The sequence below is a fragment of the Cephus cinctus genome, unplaced genomic scaffold (genome assembly GCF_000341935.2).
Source record: "Cephus cinctus unplaced genomic scaffold, Ccin1 Ccin1_scaffold1371, whole genome shotgun sequence".
Classification (NCBI taxonomy): Eukaryota; Metazoa; Arthropoda; class Insecta; order Hymenoptera; family Cephidae; genus Cephus; species Cephus cinctus.
This window is the reverse complement of record NW_014333774.1, coordinates 78200-97195: the sequence shown is the minus strand read 5'-3', so window position 1 is coordinate 97195 and position 18996 is coordinate 78200. Positions and strand designations below refer to the sequence as shown.

At 41.7% G+C, this 18996-nt stretch overlaps 3 long non-coding RNA genes across 3 annotated transcripts; all 3 read right to left on the bottom strand.

The window, feature by feature from the left end:
- Positions 1 to 1201: 1201 nt before the first annotated feature.
- LOC112495158 lies at positions 1202 to 2135 on the bottom strand. Its single transcript, XR_003061450.1, has 3 exons — positions 2039 to 2135; positions 1629 to 1945; positions 1202 to 1547 (listed from the first exon to the last, which is right to left on the bottom strand). It is a non-coding gene; the product is annotated as an uncharacterized LOC112495158 (long non-coding RNA).
- A 2099-nt stretch (positions 2136 to 4234) lies between these two features.
- Positions 4235 to 9649, bottom strand: LOC107273097. The gene is made up of 4 exons (XR_001539147.2): positions 9492 to 9649; positions 7936 to 8085; positions 7559 to 7831; positions 4235 to 7432 (listed from the first exon to the last, which is right to left on the bottom strand). It is a non-coding gene; the product is annotated as an uncharacterized LOC107273097 (long non-coding RNA).
- Positions 9650 to 14831: 5182 nt separating this feature from the next.
- Positions 14832 to 18923, bottom strand: LOC107273096. Its single transcript, XR_001539146.2, has 4 exons — positions 18075 to 18923; positions 17863 to 17967; positions 15751 to 16006; positions 14832 to 15632 (listed from the first exon to the last, which is right to left on the bottom strand). It is a non-coding gene; the product is annotated as an uncharacterized LOC107273096 (long non-coding RNA).
- Positions 18924 to 18996: the final 73 nt, after the last annotated feature.

Genomic DNA, 18996 nt, shown 5'->3' with positions numbered 1-18996 from the left:
GCGCAGTGTAAGAAGGGCGCAGAGGCAGGAGGGAGTCGGCGTTCCGTCTTACCTTGTAATTTACTCACCGCGGCCCGAGGCTATCCATCTCGTGGCATAACTCAGGGATGGGCCCATCAGGCCCCAAAAATGTCACTTTACGCGGGGTACCCACTCGCAAGCTTATTCCTATAACTGTGACCCTCGGGCCACCAGCACCTTTCTCCGGACCCGTACGTAAGGGTCGCATGCGTGCCACTGGTACGTGTCATTTGACAGGAGTCATTTTTACTCGGCAATTGTTACCAACCTCTTAAACTCGGTAAAAAAGATCGTTCACAGTCTCTCCAGATTCATCTTCATGAATCCAGTGTAATATTCCGGAAGGTAATCGCCTTCAATTAGGAAGTTACGCCTTTGCCTGATTTTCATGGAAATACGTCATTTTTAATTCGAATTTCACGGACAATTTCATTCGTCATTTACACCGTTATTAGTATCAATTTTAATCTTAAGACCACTCACGTTGAATTTCCTGAAGCGATTAGAAATTTTTTTTTTCTAAATAACTCGATCGAACGATTGACTGTATCATTTTTATAATTTATAATTCTTCGATATTGGCTACTCATTGTATACGTATCCCAGTATTTATCGTACCGGTAAAGGCGAAGTTGTCTCTAAGCACGGCCCTGAGGTCCAAGCCATGCTTCAGCACAACGCTGCATACGTTTAGCTAAATTACACTTTATATATACCATTATTATTTCATGGACGGGGGGGGAGGCCCCCCCTTAACGTGCCCTCTCATGACTAACGCCTTTTTCTCTTCGATCCACCTCAATCCTCCAGCCGCATCCCGTGAGATACGCAACTGCTCGCAGACGCGCAAACACTCATTCGATATCCCATCCCGTTTCCGACTTTCTATCGGTTTGGAAAAAGAAATTGCTCCGCAAACTCAGGCTCTCCCCGTATGGAAATCTTCGTGACCTATGTACCCCGCGGGCTAAAAACTGTCCCCGTTTTACTTTTTAGCGCTACATAAAAGTTTAACGGTTTCGGTCTTCCGTGCTCGATTAAAGTTCGCGAAATTAGATAGGAAATTGCGTCGTTATTTGCCAAACGCAGATCCTTATAATCGATAACGACCTTCTATTTCATTCTCTGCCAGTAAACGAATGTAATGGTGCACCTTTTTATTGTACAACCAATTCACGGGGTTATCCTGAACGTTGTAAAGTAAATCATTCGTCAGCATCCGATAACAAAAAAATACAGTTCCTCTCGCTATATATATATATATAACGCTCTCAGTCGATCCGCAGCTTCTTATAAGAAAAGACATAACGCTAGAGACAGAAGCGCATAATTCTCCCTTCGGCCCGACTCGTAAACCAGCCTTGACTTCTCTTTTTCGTGCATCAGCCTTTATCGGAGCCAACTTGATTGCGACGATACCGTTGCTGCCGTTTGATGACCCAAACGATGCGCCTCTCCTTGCCCACAGAAGCGCCAACGATCTTTCAGGGTCGTTAGTTAAAGCCGCGTATGACATACGGTGTGGCCTGCGAGACAGAAGAAAAAGAAAATGTATTAATCCGCCGAAGACTTGAAATGGCGGCGAGAGCATGTACGTGTAAACGTACCCATAGGCCCAGCAGCGAAGCATCGAGCCACTGATGTCCATGGAAGCGATCCAGTGCGCCGGTGGGCACTGAAATCCAATAGGCAGGCGATTGTAGGTTGCACGTTGTTGCCCGTAGTTACACGAGTCGTAGAGAACTTCCTTGGAAATCTCTTCAGCCGAAGGTTCGGTTACACGACTGCTACGTGTATGAAGTGGAAGCTCGAGTTGAAATTCTCTCCTCCGCTAATTGCGGCTAAGCGCTTTCTTCTTGGTTGAGCATTCGAGGACGTCAAAGGGAGCAAGCCGGTAGGACCACTTATGCGTACTGTGCCGGGTCTGCAATTAAAAGTTGCCAACAATTAGTCTTAGAGAGTGCGAGGTTACCAAGACGGTGGTCAGGTACGTGTCACTTAAAAAAAAAAAATGTACCACTACGCAGATAGGAACCCCCGTTTCTGCATGTGATTTTTTTTTTACACCTTCTATCCAAAATTCTTGCTTCTTTGGGATGCGTCGAACTTCCGGTAGCGCCTGGTCACGCCTTCGGACGGGAGTTTATCCAGTGGTAATTAGGTGCATTAATTAAAATTCCTAATGCACATCAATTATACCAATCACTCCCCCCCCCACCCGTCCTCCTCGTTACTTCACAGTCGATCTTCGCCGAGCAACCGGTGCTCTGCCTCGTACTTGTATACTGGGTGATAAGAAAAAAAAATTTAATTTTTTTTTGCATCGTTAATTAAATTTCCTATTAATCAAGTCAACCTGACCCTCTGCAATAAACAATGGCCGTGCTGCCGCGTGCTTCGGGAAATTGGATAGTGGCGTTGACCTAGGTAGTTGTATACTTTGTGTGAACCTTAGGAATTTTTTTTGTATGAACAAAAAAAAATCGGCAGAGTAAAGGCATTAGACTCACTGACGGAGAAGACAGCCGCAAATTACACGAGTTTATAAAGGCAGTAACGCTGCTCAAGATATGCGGGTAATTATAAGTTTCTTAACGCTACACACACGGCACGATAGCTCATAGCGCCAAGTCTCGGCGATTTTCAACGCGGACACACGAAACGGTGCTCGGAGCTAGAAGCACTGTACGCCTTATGACGATTGAATTAACAATTAAATTCAAATGCCGATTACCGCATTTCCCACGGGGTGCGATTCCGCTTTCGTTGATTCGACGCCAACGGAAATTTCACGATTGACTTTCGGCCGTGTATTCTACAAGTCAAAGTCTACGATCGGAACTTCCGCCGAGTTTAATTACCAGTTTTCAATTCGTTAGCGGAGCGCGACCGCTGCGAATACGTGAGCGGAATCGGGCTACATTGCAAAAAATTAGCATGCCCCGCGCGAGCCGCCGCAGTATGGCTAATTCACGTACTTGCGGAAACCGATCGCGAAAGACGTTAGACGTCACTTTTGACCAAGACGATTCGGCGGGACGCGAGGATACACGTAAAAATGCCCAAAAGATCGTCCGGCAGGAATGAAGAATAATTAAAATTTTTATATATAAAAAAACAAGAATTTCGACAATTATAAATGAACGTAGAAGTAAAAAATTTTTTGTATACAAAAATCGTTAAACTTTTTTCTTCCCAACGTTAATACAACAATGTCCTACGTGCAAAACCGCTGAAACATTAAAAAGTATGAACATTTGTATAAAACTATCTTCGCTTCCTGCCGTCCAACCTGAAAACGGTAAAAAGTCAGTTCCACGCTCGAGATTACCCACACGTGCACGTATGGGAGTACGTAAATGCACACGTGTACTTGCCGGTTCGTACATGGACTGCGCCCGTAACTCATCCTGACAGATAACGCTTCAGGGATTTTCCAGTGTAAAACGGAAAACTCTCGACACGAATTGCCGGACGTCATTCAATTTTCGCAACGGTATAAAGGCTCGTGACAATTAATTATTATAAAAACGATTATTTTTCACTATTGCATTACATCGCTATTGCATATTGCATTACAAAGCTCGTTCGCATACTTTATATCCCGTAGCAAAGCCCGTTGCACACCATAGCAAAGTGTACCGCCTGTGACATCCAAAAACTCCCTATACGTTACGTTGCAACGGAGTTGAAAAAAAAGAAATAACAATGCGCATATCCAAATATTATTTTGATATTACAAAAACGTGAATTAACGCTGTCATAACTCAAGCCGAGTGCGCAAACACCAACGCCCCGTAAAATCACGTATTTGCCGCAGAACGAAGTCATTCGGTAACCTCGTAACATAGTAATATCGTATGCGCCCATTGTATTGCATTACGTTGCATTGTATTGCACCGCATTCTACTGTATACGTGAGAGATGCATTTGCGACTGTGCATATAACTCCGCTACATATGCGTATATACACCCTGTACGTTTATTACGTAAAATAACAACGTTACTGTCGCAGGTATTTTCGAAAAAAAAAAAAAAAAAAAAAAAAAAAAAAAAAAAAAAAAAAAAAAAAAAAAAAAAAAAAAAAAAAAAAAAAAAAAAAAAAAAAAAAAAAAAAAAAAAAAAAAAAAAAAAAAAAAAAATACAAAATTTACATAAATACCACATCTAAGCCATCCCCATGCATTTCTTAATCATAGATAGACGGGTCGGTTGATAAGACCGTAAAATCGTAATGCAACTCGAAGTTTGTGGTAACAGTGGTAAAACTTCCTATAAGTCCTCTTGGCACGATCATGAGCTATGTTCAAGTCCTCTTGGTTCGCTGTGTTCAGGGTGTTTCGTGCTTCGAGCCGTTCCTCTTCTGTCACTTCTCCAGTTTGAACAGTCAAGCATTCTCAAGTAGAACTTTCGCGTCGGTCAGAGCAGGAGACAGGCCAAAAATGTTCCGACTCAAATTGCTCGTAACAAAGATATAATTGAAGCAATTAACGAAGGGATGAGAGTTGATTGCTGGCGAAGGGGGTGAAGCCATTACCAGAAGGGGATGGATGAAGGCCACGCCGGAGACAGGGAATACGTGGTAAAGGGTGGACACCTTCCCGAAGGACCCTTCAGATTGTCAAAAGGAAAAAACCTCGAACACGGTATTTGCAAAGGGACATCGAGAGAGGGCGACACGAGTGACCCTTGACGCATTATTTCTCTGAACGTCTTTTCAGCGCATTCCCTTTGTCAGTTAATTCGAGCGAATGTCTAATCCCAGCGAATCGGAGCTTCGGGATGTATAAAAGTATTTGGCGTTATTTTTACAAATTATTAAAAAAAAAAGATTGCACCTTACAATGTAAAATTTTGAATTTTTGTAAATTTATGCGCTACGCTTTGTTTGCTCTTGATGAGATAAAATTTTTGATATTGTCAGACTGATTTATTTTATTTACTGTCATCCCACCGGCAGGGGCTGATATATTTTGAATTGAACCACCCTTTAACTTCACCCTAAATATTTAGGGGAGTCACGGAGAAAGAACAGAACTGGCTTCTGAGAATGCTACATTGTTTGAGGGATAACGCAAATAACATTATAAAATGCCAGGAATCTACGTGACACGTCGACCGTAATTCGACCAGATATGAAAAATAATCTCAGCCAGTAATACATATCAATTGCGAGGGCAAAACAATGGACTACGGGCGACCTGCCAGGAGATTCGCAACATTTTACTTTATATTTCGCGGATCTTATTTTAACGGACCGTTGAAACGAGATTCTATGCGAAATTCACTAGGAATATTCGACTCCAAACGAATTTTAAGCTTTCGCACAGAACAGTGTCGCCGTTTTACATTTATACAGTGAAAACGTCCTACGTATTTCTCACGAGGTAACAGATTTCTCTGTGCGGCTTATCGCGCTTTAATACGAATTTATTCGCTCCACATATGAATTTCCTGTATTCGTGCCAACGCAACAATATTTTCCAAGAAAAATTGCTATTCATATCCGTTCCGTTATCGTTCCTAGATTTAATCGATTTTACGCTCTACGTACACCTATCCACACACATGGCACGTATGATTACAAATCCAATAAAAAATAACACACTCGTATTCGCAACATGCATACATACGTCACACACGTTCCTCATACTTTCATTGACTTGATGCGCTCGAAATGCGGCAAGTTCAAAATCAAAAATAATTTCAGCACGACAAAGCTCTGCCGTATAACCATTTTAGAATTCGCCCTAGTCTTTAATATTCGCACCGCTTACGGATAGCGAATATGCAATAAGCAATCGTAACGTTCAGCTCACTGAGTAAGTACGCCATTGTTTTCCATCCTGATAGGATCCTACAATATTTCATAGTACTTCGAGACCCGAGGTATATCAAACAAGAATAGCCAAGAAGTTAAAAACAAGAAAAGTACATTAAAAGACCGCGAGTACAGTCATACAGAAGATTTCAATGGTTAATTAAAACGCTACCGTGCAAGATACAATGAATGATAACAGCCATGGATAACTTATAGATAAATCTTCTCAGACAGAATAACATACAATTCGCAATCTCATGTGCATCAATATAACCATAGCGTCTCAGAATTCAAATAAGTATGAACATCTGTTACTCTCGTTTCCGACTGCTAATTAATTCGCAAATGACTTTCCTAAATGAATTCGTTAAAGAATAGCTTAATTGGTAGAGCGAGATACAAAGTTTATGTATTATCAGGTTCCTCGGCATAAATTTCCAAGTACTTTCCAGTCGACGACTTCCGGCGGAGCGCGGAACGTCATCGGCATTTCAATTACAGTTTGTTATTTCTCAGTAGCGAAAAAGAAAACAGCAACCCTTTTACGTATTCATGAGGATCACTGCTTTATGCAATCTTGGCCACGACCTCCTTTTCTCGATAGGGACTGTGTATAAGAAATTCGTGATATAATTCAAGATCCGATATATCCGCGGTAGCTTTCCTGAGAATGAAATTTATCAGCCCGAGAGTTTCGGTGAACTATCTGAGAAATGCTCCTTAAAGTACTTCGTGCAACAAATATATTTCTTCGCGGTGTATAGGTGCGCCGACAAGGGAATGATAAATTTAAGAGGAAAGAACGTTAATTACGTTTCACGGTGTAATTATGATCTTCGAAGACATTAAACAAATATTGTGCAGCCTAATGACGGTCCATGATAATTAATAATCGTGGCACATTTATCGGGCTTTGGTCAGCTCGAAAGGGATGGGGATCAATCATTTGGCTGCTGTATAACGCGAGTCTAATTCGTTACGGCTGTTGGCTCCGTTATTACCGTTACACTGATTATTATTGGACGATGTATAAATTAATTAACGGATACAGAGATAACCGGGCAGCGGGTAGTCACGTGTACGTAACAACGATATACGTAATACTTGTGACGTTTGAATTTCTACGATTAAAAGACGATGTATTCGGCCTACGCGAATTTCATCGTGTTTAATGGCGAACAGTAAAAGGCAGAGGAGGACACGGGCGAGACAAGACAGTATAGGATTTCGCAGCAGTAAATTGTCTTTTATACCGCATGACCTCGGTAGCTGTAAAAATTACGCGGAACAACGTTGCGTCCGAAGGAAAGATGGCGCGCGCGGAATGAGAGAGGAAAGAGCCTTCCCTTGGCGTTTGAAATATGATTGCCACCTTGATATAAAGTAACCAGCCCGACTTTACAGCCCACTAAAACCAGCGACTCGGGACTGGGAATAAAATGGAGGACCGGACGTGTCAGAAGTTTGCATCGGCTTCCCACGAGCCATGAAAATCGTTTTGTTAACGGCAGCGACTTTCGGTTGTCCCACGAGGCACCGGTTCGCAAGAGTAGCCAGAGTCGAGTCCAAGAGAAAGTGCATTGGTAAGACCTGAAACGGAAAAAGATAATGTTTATAGAATTTTCACTGGCATCCAGAAAGTACAATCAGTCATTGTATTGAAGGTATGCACAGTATGGCTGGCTGCAAGAGAAATTGAAGTGGCGGAAATACTACCGTGGCTGATGACGCTACTAGCACCTCCTGGTGGAAGATGAGCCAAGTAAAACAAGTTGACAACCGGATGGCTTTGCCAGTACAGAAAGTAGACGGTTTCCTTGGCTTCCTTTCTTAGTTGCACCACTTGCACATCCACTGCATGAACTTCCACTAGGTACAGCGTGGTGGGTGGTATACCAAGAATATTTTACAAGCACAGTGCCACGAGCAAGTACTAAAACGCTATATTTAGTGGTAGGTCTTTGGCGTGCTGTTCAAGTAATGAAAACTCTGAAACAGATTTAACCACCGTTAGAGAAACTATGTTGCTGTCTCTTCGAAGACGTAACACATGGAAGCACGCGAAAGAGTATCGGAGAATTTGATTACCATACCTCGATCCGAGAGCTGGGACTACGCGAGTCAATTTCGAGTTGACCTCCTGTCAAAGAGATCAAAGAAGAAAAGAAAGGAAAAAGAAAGAAAAAAAAAGATTGAAGGACCCATCACGAAATTCCATGTAGAGGCACATTTCTCGGTGTAATCTGGAAAAGAAATTTAAAAATTTTTTGATTTTCCGACGATCCTCTAGCCACGTGTCAATCCCAGCAAAGGCGCCAAATTCGAACTGAAATACGCACCAAAGCCCTTTGAACTCTCCGTACTCGGCAAGTAATAAATTGAAAATGGCAATGAACTGTCATCAACAGATTCAACGTAGTGGCGACTGTATTAGAATCTATTTAGAATGAATCCACGGATTTCACTACCGACAGTCCTTTGAAAAGGACTATCCTTGACAGTCTTAAGAACCCCCGTTGCGTAAATTCAACGACGGAGCCTCTTGGATCTTCAATTTCCACCCCCTATTCAATCGGTCTATTCTGTACTTATTTTTGAAAATGGTCCCGACGATTATCGACGAACCGAAGCATCGGTGTTATACGCTCCGTCTTAATCGACCCACAAACCAAAAATTGTATAAGAGACACCACAGGACCTTCCATTGTGCTACGACCCACGTTATTACCTAACCTAACAAAACGTTTTAAATCGTGGAAATCCCAAAGCCAGAGGGTCACTGTCAACTTCTACAAACTAAAACACCCACATACCTATATACATACCTACGCTACTGTTTGCCAGAAAAAAAAATGTCAAAGGGTTCCAAAGCACATGGGGATATCGAGCCATAGCGTCCAAAAATTAAACGCACTGCACGTGACAAGCAACTAAATATATAAAAAAAAAAAAAAAAAAAAAAAATTTGTGAACTTCCTCCAACAAATTGACTCGATCCGTAACAACCTACCTGCATACGATATACTCGAAATCCCGTTAGCTTATTGAGAACTGATCAAGCAAACTTGCAACAATGCAACTGGCTGCAACGTAACTGCACGTCCGATGCACGCAGCTCGTAAATAAACTTTTTCGCCCAGATTACACTTTCGGAAACATAATAAAACTTGCACTTATCCACATCCCCCTGTTGTACCGCCGGAAATCAATAGGCATATCCCAACCAAATCAATCTCCTCGTACGTAGTCATTCGCTGCACATGCACTTCCCGTGGTCTTATTTCTAACCGCATGCACATAGGTGCAATGGCTTCGCAGTATCGAGAGTCATAATCGCATCGCTCCGAAGGATCCAATATCCATACGACGAAGCATCGCCGTAGCCGCGATGCAAATGCAATATTCGAATAAAAGCGTGAACACGGAAAGTCGTGATTTGAAGGAATAAAAAGAAAAAAGAAAAGCAACGCGTCTCAAAGTGCATCAGATGCATCCAGGGACTTTGACGAGCGATAAAAATGATAACGTGCTAGAAAAAAGCGCGCTACAGCCAAACCTACATTACGAACAGTTGGCTGAGTTAGTGTCCTTAAAAATTCCTAGGATCCCACGCGCTACGTGCTTTACGAAGTAAAATGTCGTTACGTACCGTTAGGAAAGTCCCTGCTGACGCGTGTTATAAAACGGCAAAACACGTATCCCTCTTTACTGTGGCAGACGCGTATGAGCTCCATGGTAAACGTGCGTCCAGTTTCTGGCCATCAAGAAGGTCCCCGAAGTCGAGTAGCTTTTTTTTGGTCATCGGTTGAGGACTTTTCTGAAAAAGAATTTAAAAGTTCAAGCGCCAGGCGAGAAGAAAGGTGCAACTCGCATCTCGCATTTTGTACGGGGCTGTTACGTAAGCGGAGCAACATTGGTTTGGTACCGAGGTGCCTGGATGCGGATGCTGCTGAACCAGCAGAGAGGAGAGACATTAATTTCTAAGCTTTATGCGGTTTCTTATTAGAATCTCCACGGAGAGATAGAGCCGCAGCTGCTCTCCAGAAATATGACTCTATTTTTCGTTCGTTCTCCGGTTATTTGCGCGACCCCTGCAAAAGGATGCACGGGCTGCGGAATAATGTTGGCTTTATAAATTGCATAAGGTGGCGGTTGGCGGTTTATGAAAAAAAAATATATATACGGTTGCAGTGTGATTTTTTTCTTTTTTTTTACGGATCGACTTAAATTAATATTCCCAAAATTTTGGCTTGGATGAAAATTCAATTCACTGATTATTGCGGTTATAATTAAATGGCCGATTAATTGTAAGCTTTTGGATTATTATTTAATGGTATAATTGGCTTTGTTAATTATTTCGGGATTTTAGTGTACGAAAAAGATACACAGTACTGGGGAGTGTTGGCAATTTTCGAAAAACCGAAAAAAAAATGTGTTGCACGATATGCGTTTTAACGAGTGAGGATGCTGAATAATTTTTGGGTGATAAAATACACATATGTGCTCCGGGTCAATGGAAATCCTATAATGCTTGTGGTACTCGTACCGTGCAGTAGTACCAATCGGAATGAGTAAATTAGCAAAATAGCGATTTAGGGGAAAAAAAATAATTAAATTTCGAAATTTGTAAAAGTTGAAAAATTTGCTTCAAGTTAATCTAAATCGCCTGACCGATCCGAGATGAATAATAAGCGCACAGCGCTGATCGCAATACTGGTGGCGAATTTTGGAACTACGTAATATAAGTAAAATGCATTAAGGGATGAATTGCATTGAAAAACATAATCCATTCCCAGGCGGTTCCATACGCAGGGAAATTGACTCTGTCGAATTATCAAGTGACAGATAGTCCATAATAGAAAAAATAATCTCGGCGTGGCGAATTTAATTAGTTGCATTATTAGCAAAAATAAAAATGAATAAATATTTACATCCGTATCCATCCGCTGTGACGGTTCATATAGTGAAAACGAAATGCATGAATATGAAAGCAAATATTTGAAATGTCAGCAATATTGATGCCCGCAATTGAATCGTATATAAAATCAGATTTCCCGATATGCAAATGCATCGTCAAGGTAATTACGTAAATTAACCAGCAATAGACAATTGTCAGTGAAACAAATTTTTGTCTCTTTGTACAGTCCGCCAATTCGCACGAATAACAGTCACTCGGTCTTCATTGAAATTCGCTGAACGAAGCTTATGAATTTTTTCCGAAGTACTTGTATTTTTTGAAAAAATGACGTTTCACATGTAAAATAGGTCATACAAAAATCTAACTTGTTCTCCAGCATAAAATATCACGCTACCCCACGATATTTGCCCGAGATGAAATATAAGCATACGTGAAACTTTGTTGGCTTTACGATGAGCCATCTAATTTCAGCACGGCTGACAAATTGTCCCCGAAATTACGCGAACCTTTACGTGCAAAATCTCGGCGCTCCTCCCTGCAACGAGTCAGCACGCGAGAAAATTCACGAAAGCCCAAAGGCACCGACCGCACCCCTATCATTATCATCACTCAAAAAGCAGTACTTCCTCTCAGTCGAAAGACATGCTGATACTCCTTAAGAGAGAAAAAAAAAAAGACAATTGGCACTGATGTTTCACCCCTGAAAAAAAACATCCCTCTACAAATTCAATAACACGTATCTACCAGCCTTTTGTTTTTTTCGTACATCCACCTGCCGTAAGAATCCGAAAATCTTGTAAAAAAATATATGGATCATCCCTTAAATTTTTACGTATCGAGGGTAAACACCCCTGGCACAGGTAGCTCTACCGTATCCAGTTACGGGGTTAAGGGAGGAACAAGAATTGGTCGATAGGAGAATATCAGTGAAAAGAATACCCAGGGTAGTTTTACTACCCCTTTTCCCACGGGGGTTGAGAGCGGGCTAATGAGGGATTATCATATTTCAAAGAGCAAGATTGAAACAGAACCCCACGTACAACGTTATCGATTTAATACAGCATTATCCTGGGAACGACGATCGATTAATTGAACAGGTCGAAATAATATGTCTTGCGGAACGCAGAAGAATCCAGACTCGCAATGAGGGAGTTCGTGCTGGATACCTTGAGGGCTACGTCATTCATCCATCCTGAATGGTGAACACTTATCCAGCAGCTTATCCAATCGGATTGGTCCGATCGGTATCTAAGATCGTTCCTTCCCAAGTCCACCTTCTGGTAGTCAATTAAGGACCTAGCGCGAAGTAGATAGACTGGGGTACCGGGTGTACCATACGTATAGATAGCACAAGGCGGCCATATTGGTTGACGGTTATGTGACTACGAGACAGCAGCAGGTGGAAGAGAAAAATTATTTTAACAACCGCTAACGGATCTCGCTGCTGTGAGTTCGAAGCCAATTCGAATCTAAAGGCGCGTTCTTAAATCAGCTAACGCTCGCGGCATTCACCTGTGGTAATGGCTGCATAAACTGCCGACTCTCGAGACGACCATTTCGTTTTTTACTTCCCTTACAAAGACGTATTTCGCTGTACGAATCACGAATCTCGACAGGTCGCCGTCATTAACGTTAATTTAGTCCCTGGTAAAGACGCGCGGGAAATTTAAAAATTCAAAATTCTTAACTTGACTATGAGACGAGGATAAATTTATAGTATGATAAATATATGGGATGACATTCCTAAGAAAAATAAGTTTACGGTTCTCGTGCGATTTCATTAATTATTTTGTAAATAATTAATACGTCAAAAACATCGAATGATCCCTCTCGTATGAATTACACGTTAATTCGTAAAAACTTTTAATCAATTTCGAATTATCCATAGTATATGTACTTTTTGTTAACTTTACGTCCATATGTATATATATTTCGTTTAATTCGTTTTACCATAAATCTATGCGGACATTGTAACTATAGACATTGCTGCTTCGTTTGTTTTTATTCGCACTTCGATTAGCTTCTCTACTATTTTCAACCTTCCGCTGTTGGTCGCACTGAAAATTTCTCACGTGACTGCCTATCCAGCGCACGATGCAAATAACGGCTGACAACAATGAGCGCGGCGGCGAACTGAAAATAATACTTTAACGATAATTCGCCTCGTTGAATTACAAAGTCTGTTATTTCTTTATCCTGCTGCCCTTTCTCGTAATCAGAATGTAATTGTGATGCATTGCCAATTCGTATAATTAATACTTGCCACGATTCCATATCCAAGCAACTGATAAGAACCGACGTATTAAAGCCAATTTACAATAATAACGAACAGCGAGCGAACTCGGGCGTCGTTCCATTTGTAATGCGATAAGATACGATGAATCTCCATCTTTCATTACAATAAATCCTGAACGTTGCGAATTTTTCTTCTTTCACACTCGACCGGTCGGACGAGCCGCAATAAATGTTATATAGGTATATAAAATTCAGGCTGCATCCGCATGGCCATGCTGTATATAATCACAATTAGCGTCCTATTAGGCACCGAATGTGCCTTCTTATTTATGTCCAACATTAACATACCTACCGTCGTGTAAACTTATATCATTTTCATCATTCCCCACCCCTTTTACACCCCATGGCCATCCCTTCGTTCCTACCCCTCGTTTGACAAAGACACGCATCGCTCGTTAAATTATTATTTTTTTATTAAATCGACAAATCACTTTTATCACGTTACACTAGCGAAATAGCACTTGAGTATTTTACTAATTTTTCACGCTCCGGATTACGCCGATATAGGAAAAAAATGAAAAAAATTGTATCCTCGGATTTTCGTTATTCGAAAATTCGCAATTATCCTGTTCTACACTTTTTTCGTTTCATTTTTATCTCACATTCCTTAACTCGATCACGCTCCGCGCCACGGACACTGGGTGCGCTCTCGCAGAAAACCGGATATCATATCCGCGAGTCAAAGCTCGAAACCATTTCTCATATAGAAGAAAATAATTTATTATAAAAGCAACGATGAAAAATTCGACTCGTGCTTCGACGCCGCCTTTCATCGATGCAATAAATATCAGCTCGTGTGCCGTTATTTACAGGGCTTTACGCTGTTTTACGACTAAACGTGCCTTTATATGATACGAATTCGGTGCTCCATAATAAGTCGTGGTCGCATAAATATCAATGGTAATTGAATAAACTGAACTTTGCATGCCAATGTCGAGACGCTCTATGGCTAATAGCAAAATAGGCCTGAATAAATACGCGCTCGTGCAGCTTCCCTCGTGGGTCCATACGGCAAGCCCAGGGTCGCATCCCACCAATAGTAAATAAAATATCAGTATATTAAGAAGTAATTCCATTATCCAGTGAGTCACAATTCGTTTTAACGTTATACAAAGCACAGCGCTTACCGATCATTTACAATACTTATATATACCAACAGTGGACAGGGATGCTGATATAAGAAATAACGGCGAGACTCTGATAAGAAAGACTGACCTGATAAGATCTTGGAAAGTCAAAGAACTGGCCGAAAAAAAAAATAGTTAAAAATATGAAACACGGTACGAAAACGTTTAAATAAAATTTGCCAGGTATCCACGACATGGTTGAGGCCCTGAGGTCGGGGCCTTGCCGTGGTCCCATAGTCCCGTAGCGGTCCCGCAGTGGTCCCTTGGTATCGTGAGGACCACAGCGGGGTGTCTGTGCTTTTCTCTGTATTAATAACACAACCTGGCCACCGCTGGTCATATATCCAGTAAAATAATAATCACAATGATGCGTAACACGTTCCGTATTCGCAAACATATTTGCGAGCTCGCGAGAAGAATTCATAAGAATCGCAATATACAGAAATTTCTAAAAATACGTTAAATCTAAATGTAAAAATAATCTTAAAAATTTCTTTACCCAAATTTCCATTTTTCTTTACATTAACCGTTACAGTGAATTTCAATGAAACATTGTGCACGTAATTCTTAAACGTTCTCGTAACGCGATAGAGATACGTATTACCAAGTTGGTTTACAAATGGAATTTAAAAATCCCGCCCTTCTCCCACTCCGTCCCCAGCAGTCGTAAAGCTGACAAGCAAACAGTCACATTCGAGAGTTAATAGGGTAACTGTACGGATTTACGGGGTTTCTAGTTTCTGGGAAACTGCCTGGATAACGAATGATTCTGGCGGCCCCCCATTTGCCGAACGCATCTCACGCAATTTAGTACTTTATGTAGAGTGGCGCGTAGACGCACAATGCGTTCGTAGAATGTACGCACGTATCGCTAACAGGACGTATATGCAAATCCTGAACGGAATTAATTTTTCGCATGCGCCGCGTACATGGCAAAGCGTAACAGAAAGGAGGGTTGTGCCTCGTTCAATTAATTACAAACGTGACCATCATACATCAGCGATTTTCCCATTTTTTGTTTCCCCTCAAATTTCGAGAAATCCAACGCCGACGACTCCGCAATGTATCTGCCATTACGTGCAACGCCATTCGGTGACAGATTTACTTAGAAAATACGTTGAAATTGAATTTCCACTGATTTCTTGAAAAACTCCTTAGAAGCCTCTAATGGGATATAATGAAACGGCCGGTAGGCAGTTGATCCAATTATCGCGCAAGGCAATTTTCTTATTTGGCTTCGGCAATAGCCGTTTAAGAGGACGCCTGCCATTTAAGCACTTTAAATCATTGGCGAGTGCATCGATACGATCGGCATATTGCTAGCTTGTAATTTCTCAAGCATAATACAGGACAGATTATTGTATTCATCATCTTATTGGTATGTCAATTGCGGTTCCGGCCTGTCCTGATGGCTTATCGAATATCGATACCCTTATCGGAACGTCATTACCTGGAAACAGTAATTGCCATTATTAATAACGGATCAGTGAAATTCTGTAATTTTACAAGAGTTGTAATTCGATACAAATTCGATTGTTTAAGAACAAAAAAAAATTAATATACGTTACCTTGTATATTTTTTATCCCAATTATTATTGCTCCCATTTCAGGATACCGAAGATGCAGTGTACGTCATATAATGTTTATGCGCATATTCGCCTATTTGTCCAGAGATTCCACGAGCGTGTTGGGTCCAGGTTGGATCACGATGTGGTCCGATGTCCGCAGCATGCACAGTCGTGATCATCGACCCCGAGAGAACGTTTCACTGACGTAACGTTCGTGTTCGGTTGGCTACCGATTTTTTTCCTCGATCCATGGAATCTAACAATTTAGAAAAATCTAAGACCCTGAGGCCACGTGCTTGAGCCTTAGATAGGCATCGTTTCGAAAACAATCGGCGAGTTATCGCATCGCGATCCGCCATTGCTCGTCGTTGCCGATTCGATCGAAATCAAACAACGGATTCTTCAGTTGGCTACCCCTCATTACTTGCACGTAGAAATTCTACGATTGTCACCTTTTCATCAATAAATATTATTTTTTTGTGTTCGTTCGTGGCGCTGCTGCTTGGCGCGTCTTATTTAACGGACGACGCAATATATATGTTGATCAAAATAAATATTTAAAAATGTATCAAAATAGCCATCGACACGTGGTACTGTTTTCCACTGAATAGGTATCAGGCGTTTTCAGTTGACACCAATGAATTGTAGTGTGTCGGTATCCAATAGGCAACAAATGAAAGCAGGCATTCGTGAAATCGACTAATTGTCAAAAAATGTTTCATTAAAATCCAAATGAAAGGATGAAAGCAGCAAGAAATTGCATCGGATCTGACGTCCAACTTGATTTGTCAAACTGTACAATTAACGGCCTTTGTTACGGAAGGAATGTCGAAAAATAATTATCGACAGAGCTGTATAGCAATCCACTGTGGAATGACAATTGACTGGGGAATGCAGGCAAATTTCACGAAAGTACTCAATAGATCAAATTGAAACTGGAAAAGTATGCTCGACTGAATTGGCAAGCCTGTATTTTTTTTTTTTTTTTGCAACAGGCCAAGTATGGCGCTCTATGCATATATCCAAATGCGTCTCTGGTTGACAATAAAAGTTCATGGAGGATTGATCGAATTTATATGGTCAATGAGCGAAAGGGGCAATTCGCATACTGAAAATTGAATATGCATGCCAGACGCGCAGTGGAGGTAAACTGAAAATATGGAGGGTGTATCTTTTACAAATCGATCCCACACTATAAGTTATACTTAAGTTAACGTTTACTCGTAATATGCTCTCCCGCGCCGCCTTGTAAATAACCATCACACGTACTTAATCCGGAAAAATCGGACGGTAACATGCGTTTCCACGAGGAGCGAGCGGTCGTTCTTTAGATTTATTGATTACAAATTGCACGGTGATCGATCGCTAATGATACCGCGAGTCTGGGACGGGATGTATTTATGAATCTACAAAATATAGCCTTATTAAATCATCGCACGCCTCATCCTGTCTGAAAACGTTGGATAACGTTCAAGGTGTACTACGTAACTTGGCGTCTGTCACACTGTTAAGCTAGAGAATCAAAATGAAAAGAAAAGAAAAAGAAAAAAAAAACTTAAAGGAATCTCGTCAAGCAAATGTCAAGCGTCGTGATCCGTCGTTCGCTGCAGCGCGCATTGCAGACGTTGGACGCTCGACGTCGAAAGGCCGGAGTGGCTGGAATACCAGAGTAGTTTGTTCCCGAAGAGGTGACGGTGAGAAGGTAGAAAGGAAGCCGAGGAAAGTCGTGGGGAACGAAGTAGAAGAGGTGGTAGTAGTAGTAATAGTAGTAGCAGCAGTAGTAGTAGAAGAAGAAGAAGAAGCAGAAGGCGAACGAGTATCCTTAGAGACTGCATCTTGGCACGGCACGACACGGCGGCCAATTGCCGGAAATCGGCGGCTCCGGGCGACGTCAAAGTCAGGTCGAAATCACAAGTATAAAAGAAGCAAATAGTAGAAGAATCGAGGCGACAGTGCGAAACAAGAGAAAATAAATAAATAAGAGAAAGAGTCAAACTGCAAGGAAGATGGGAAAGGAGAAGAGGACCGAGAGGATATCTTTGAATTTCTTTCTCTTTTATCTACCCTCTCTATTGCACATCCGCTTCTTTAACGTGAGACTTGAAGACTTACTGAGAATCAACACCCTGGGCCTCCTCATGTCCGAGCACCACTTTAAGGACGTTTCACACGATGAAAATGTATTTAGGATTTAAACATTCCACATCCCGTACGAATCTGGGAAATTGACAATGAATAACAGTGAGTGACACACGTATTCGAATTGACTTTCACCAGATTTACGAGTAAACTATTCTCATGAGATATAAACCAGAGCTCGTTACCTTGTAGACGACGTAGAAGGCTGAACGTAGTACGTAAAGCGTAGAACCTCCAGGGGATGCCGACGACCAAGTCTTGCCTGACAATACGTTACAGCAAACAAGGTGCTCTAATAGAGTGCGTGGCTGAGACCGCGTTTCGAATTCCCAATTATCGTAGTTGACTCGTTGGCAAAGGTTTTCTTCGAAGGTTCAGTCATGACGATTTTTATACACTGACAGCATCTGCATTTCTCGCGCATAACGTGGCTAACAAGTATAGAAATATATACGACGACAACGTACGTACGTAAAACCGAGAGCCTGTCATTCTAGTTACGCTCTCTACGGACTAACTAGAGCGGAAGCCGGGTGGCCGCCATTGTATAGCCAAGATTGGTCTACCCCATGGCTCCGGATTAAGTCAGCACGTTGCATATACTCTTACTTGCACACGCGTTAAGGAACACTGTTCACTTCTGAAAAAGGTAACAGGTGCGGAACCCACTCGACTACCACTCGAATGCAACCAGATGAACATCCACCTCCATCTTGTTTTCTTCCTACACCATTGTCACCGTCTTACGAACAATACTAATTTATACACAAACCGAGCACCGCACAACAGTGACGCCACAAACAATCCTACACCCGAGTAGAATGCACAAATCAGTCCGTCACGTTAACTCGTCTTTATCTACATTAAGTTTCTACAGTTAAAAGTATGTAATACACTTTTCCTTAACTTATGCACAAAGGCATGCAAGTTGCAACTGGCGTCCTCCGTCCTTCTCCAGTGGGATGAACGGAAACTTCGTTCCGTCATACTAGTAGATATTACCAGTAGCAAAACGGAACGAATTTTCCGTTGGACCCAATAGGTTCGACGTCACCCGCCAGTTAGCGCCACAGGCGCTTCTTCCTTCTCTTTCGTCGTTACGTTTAA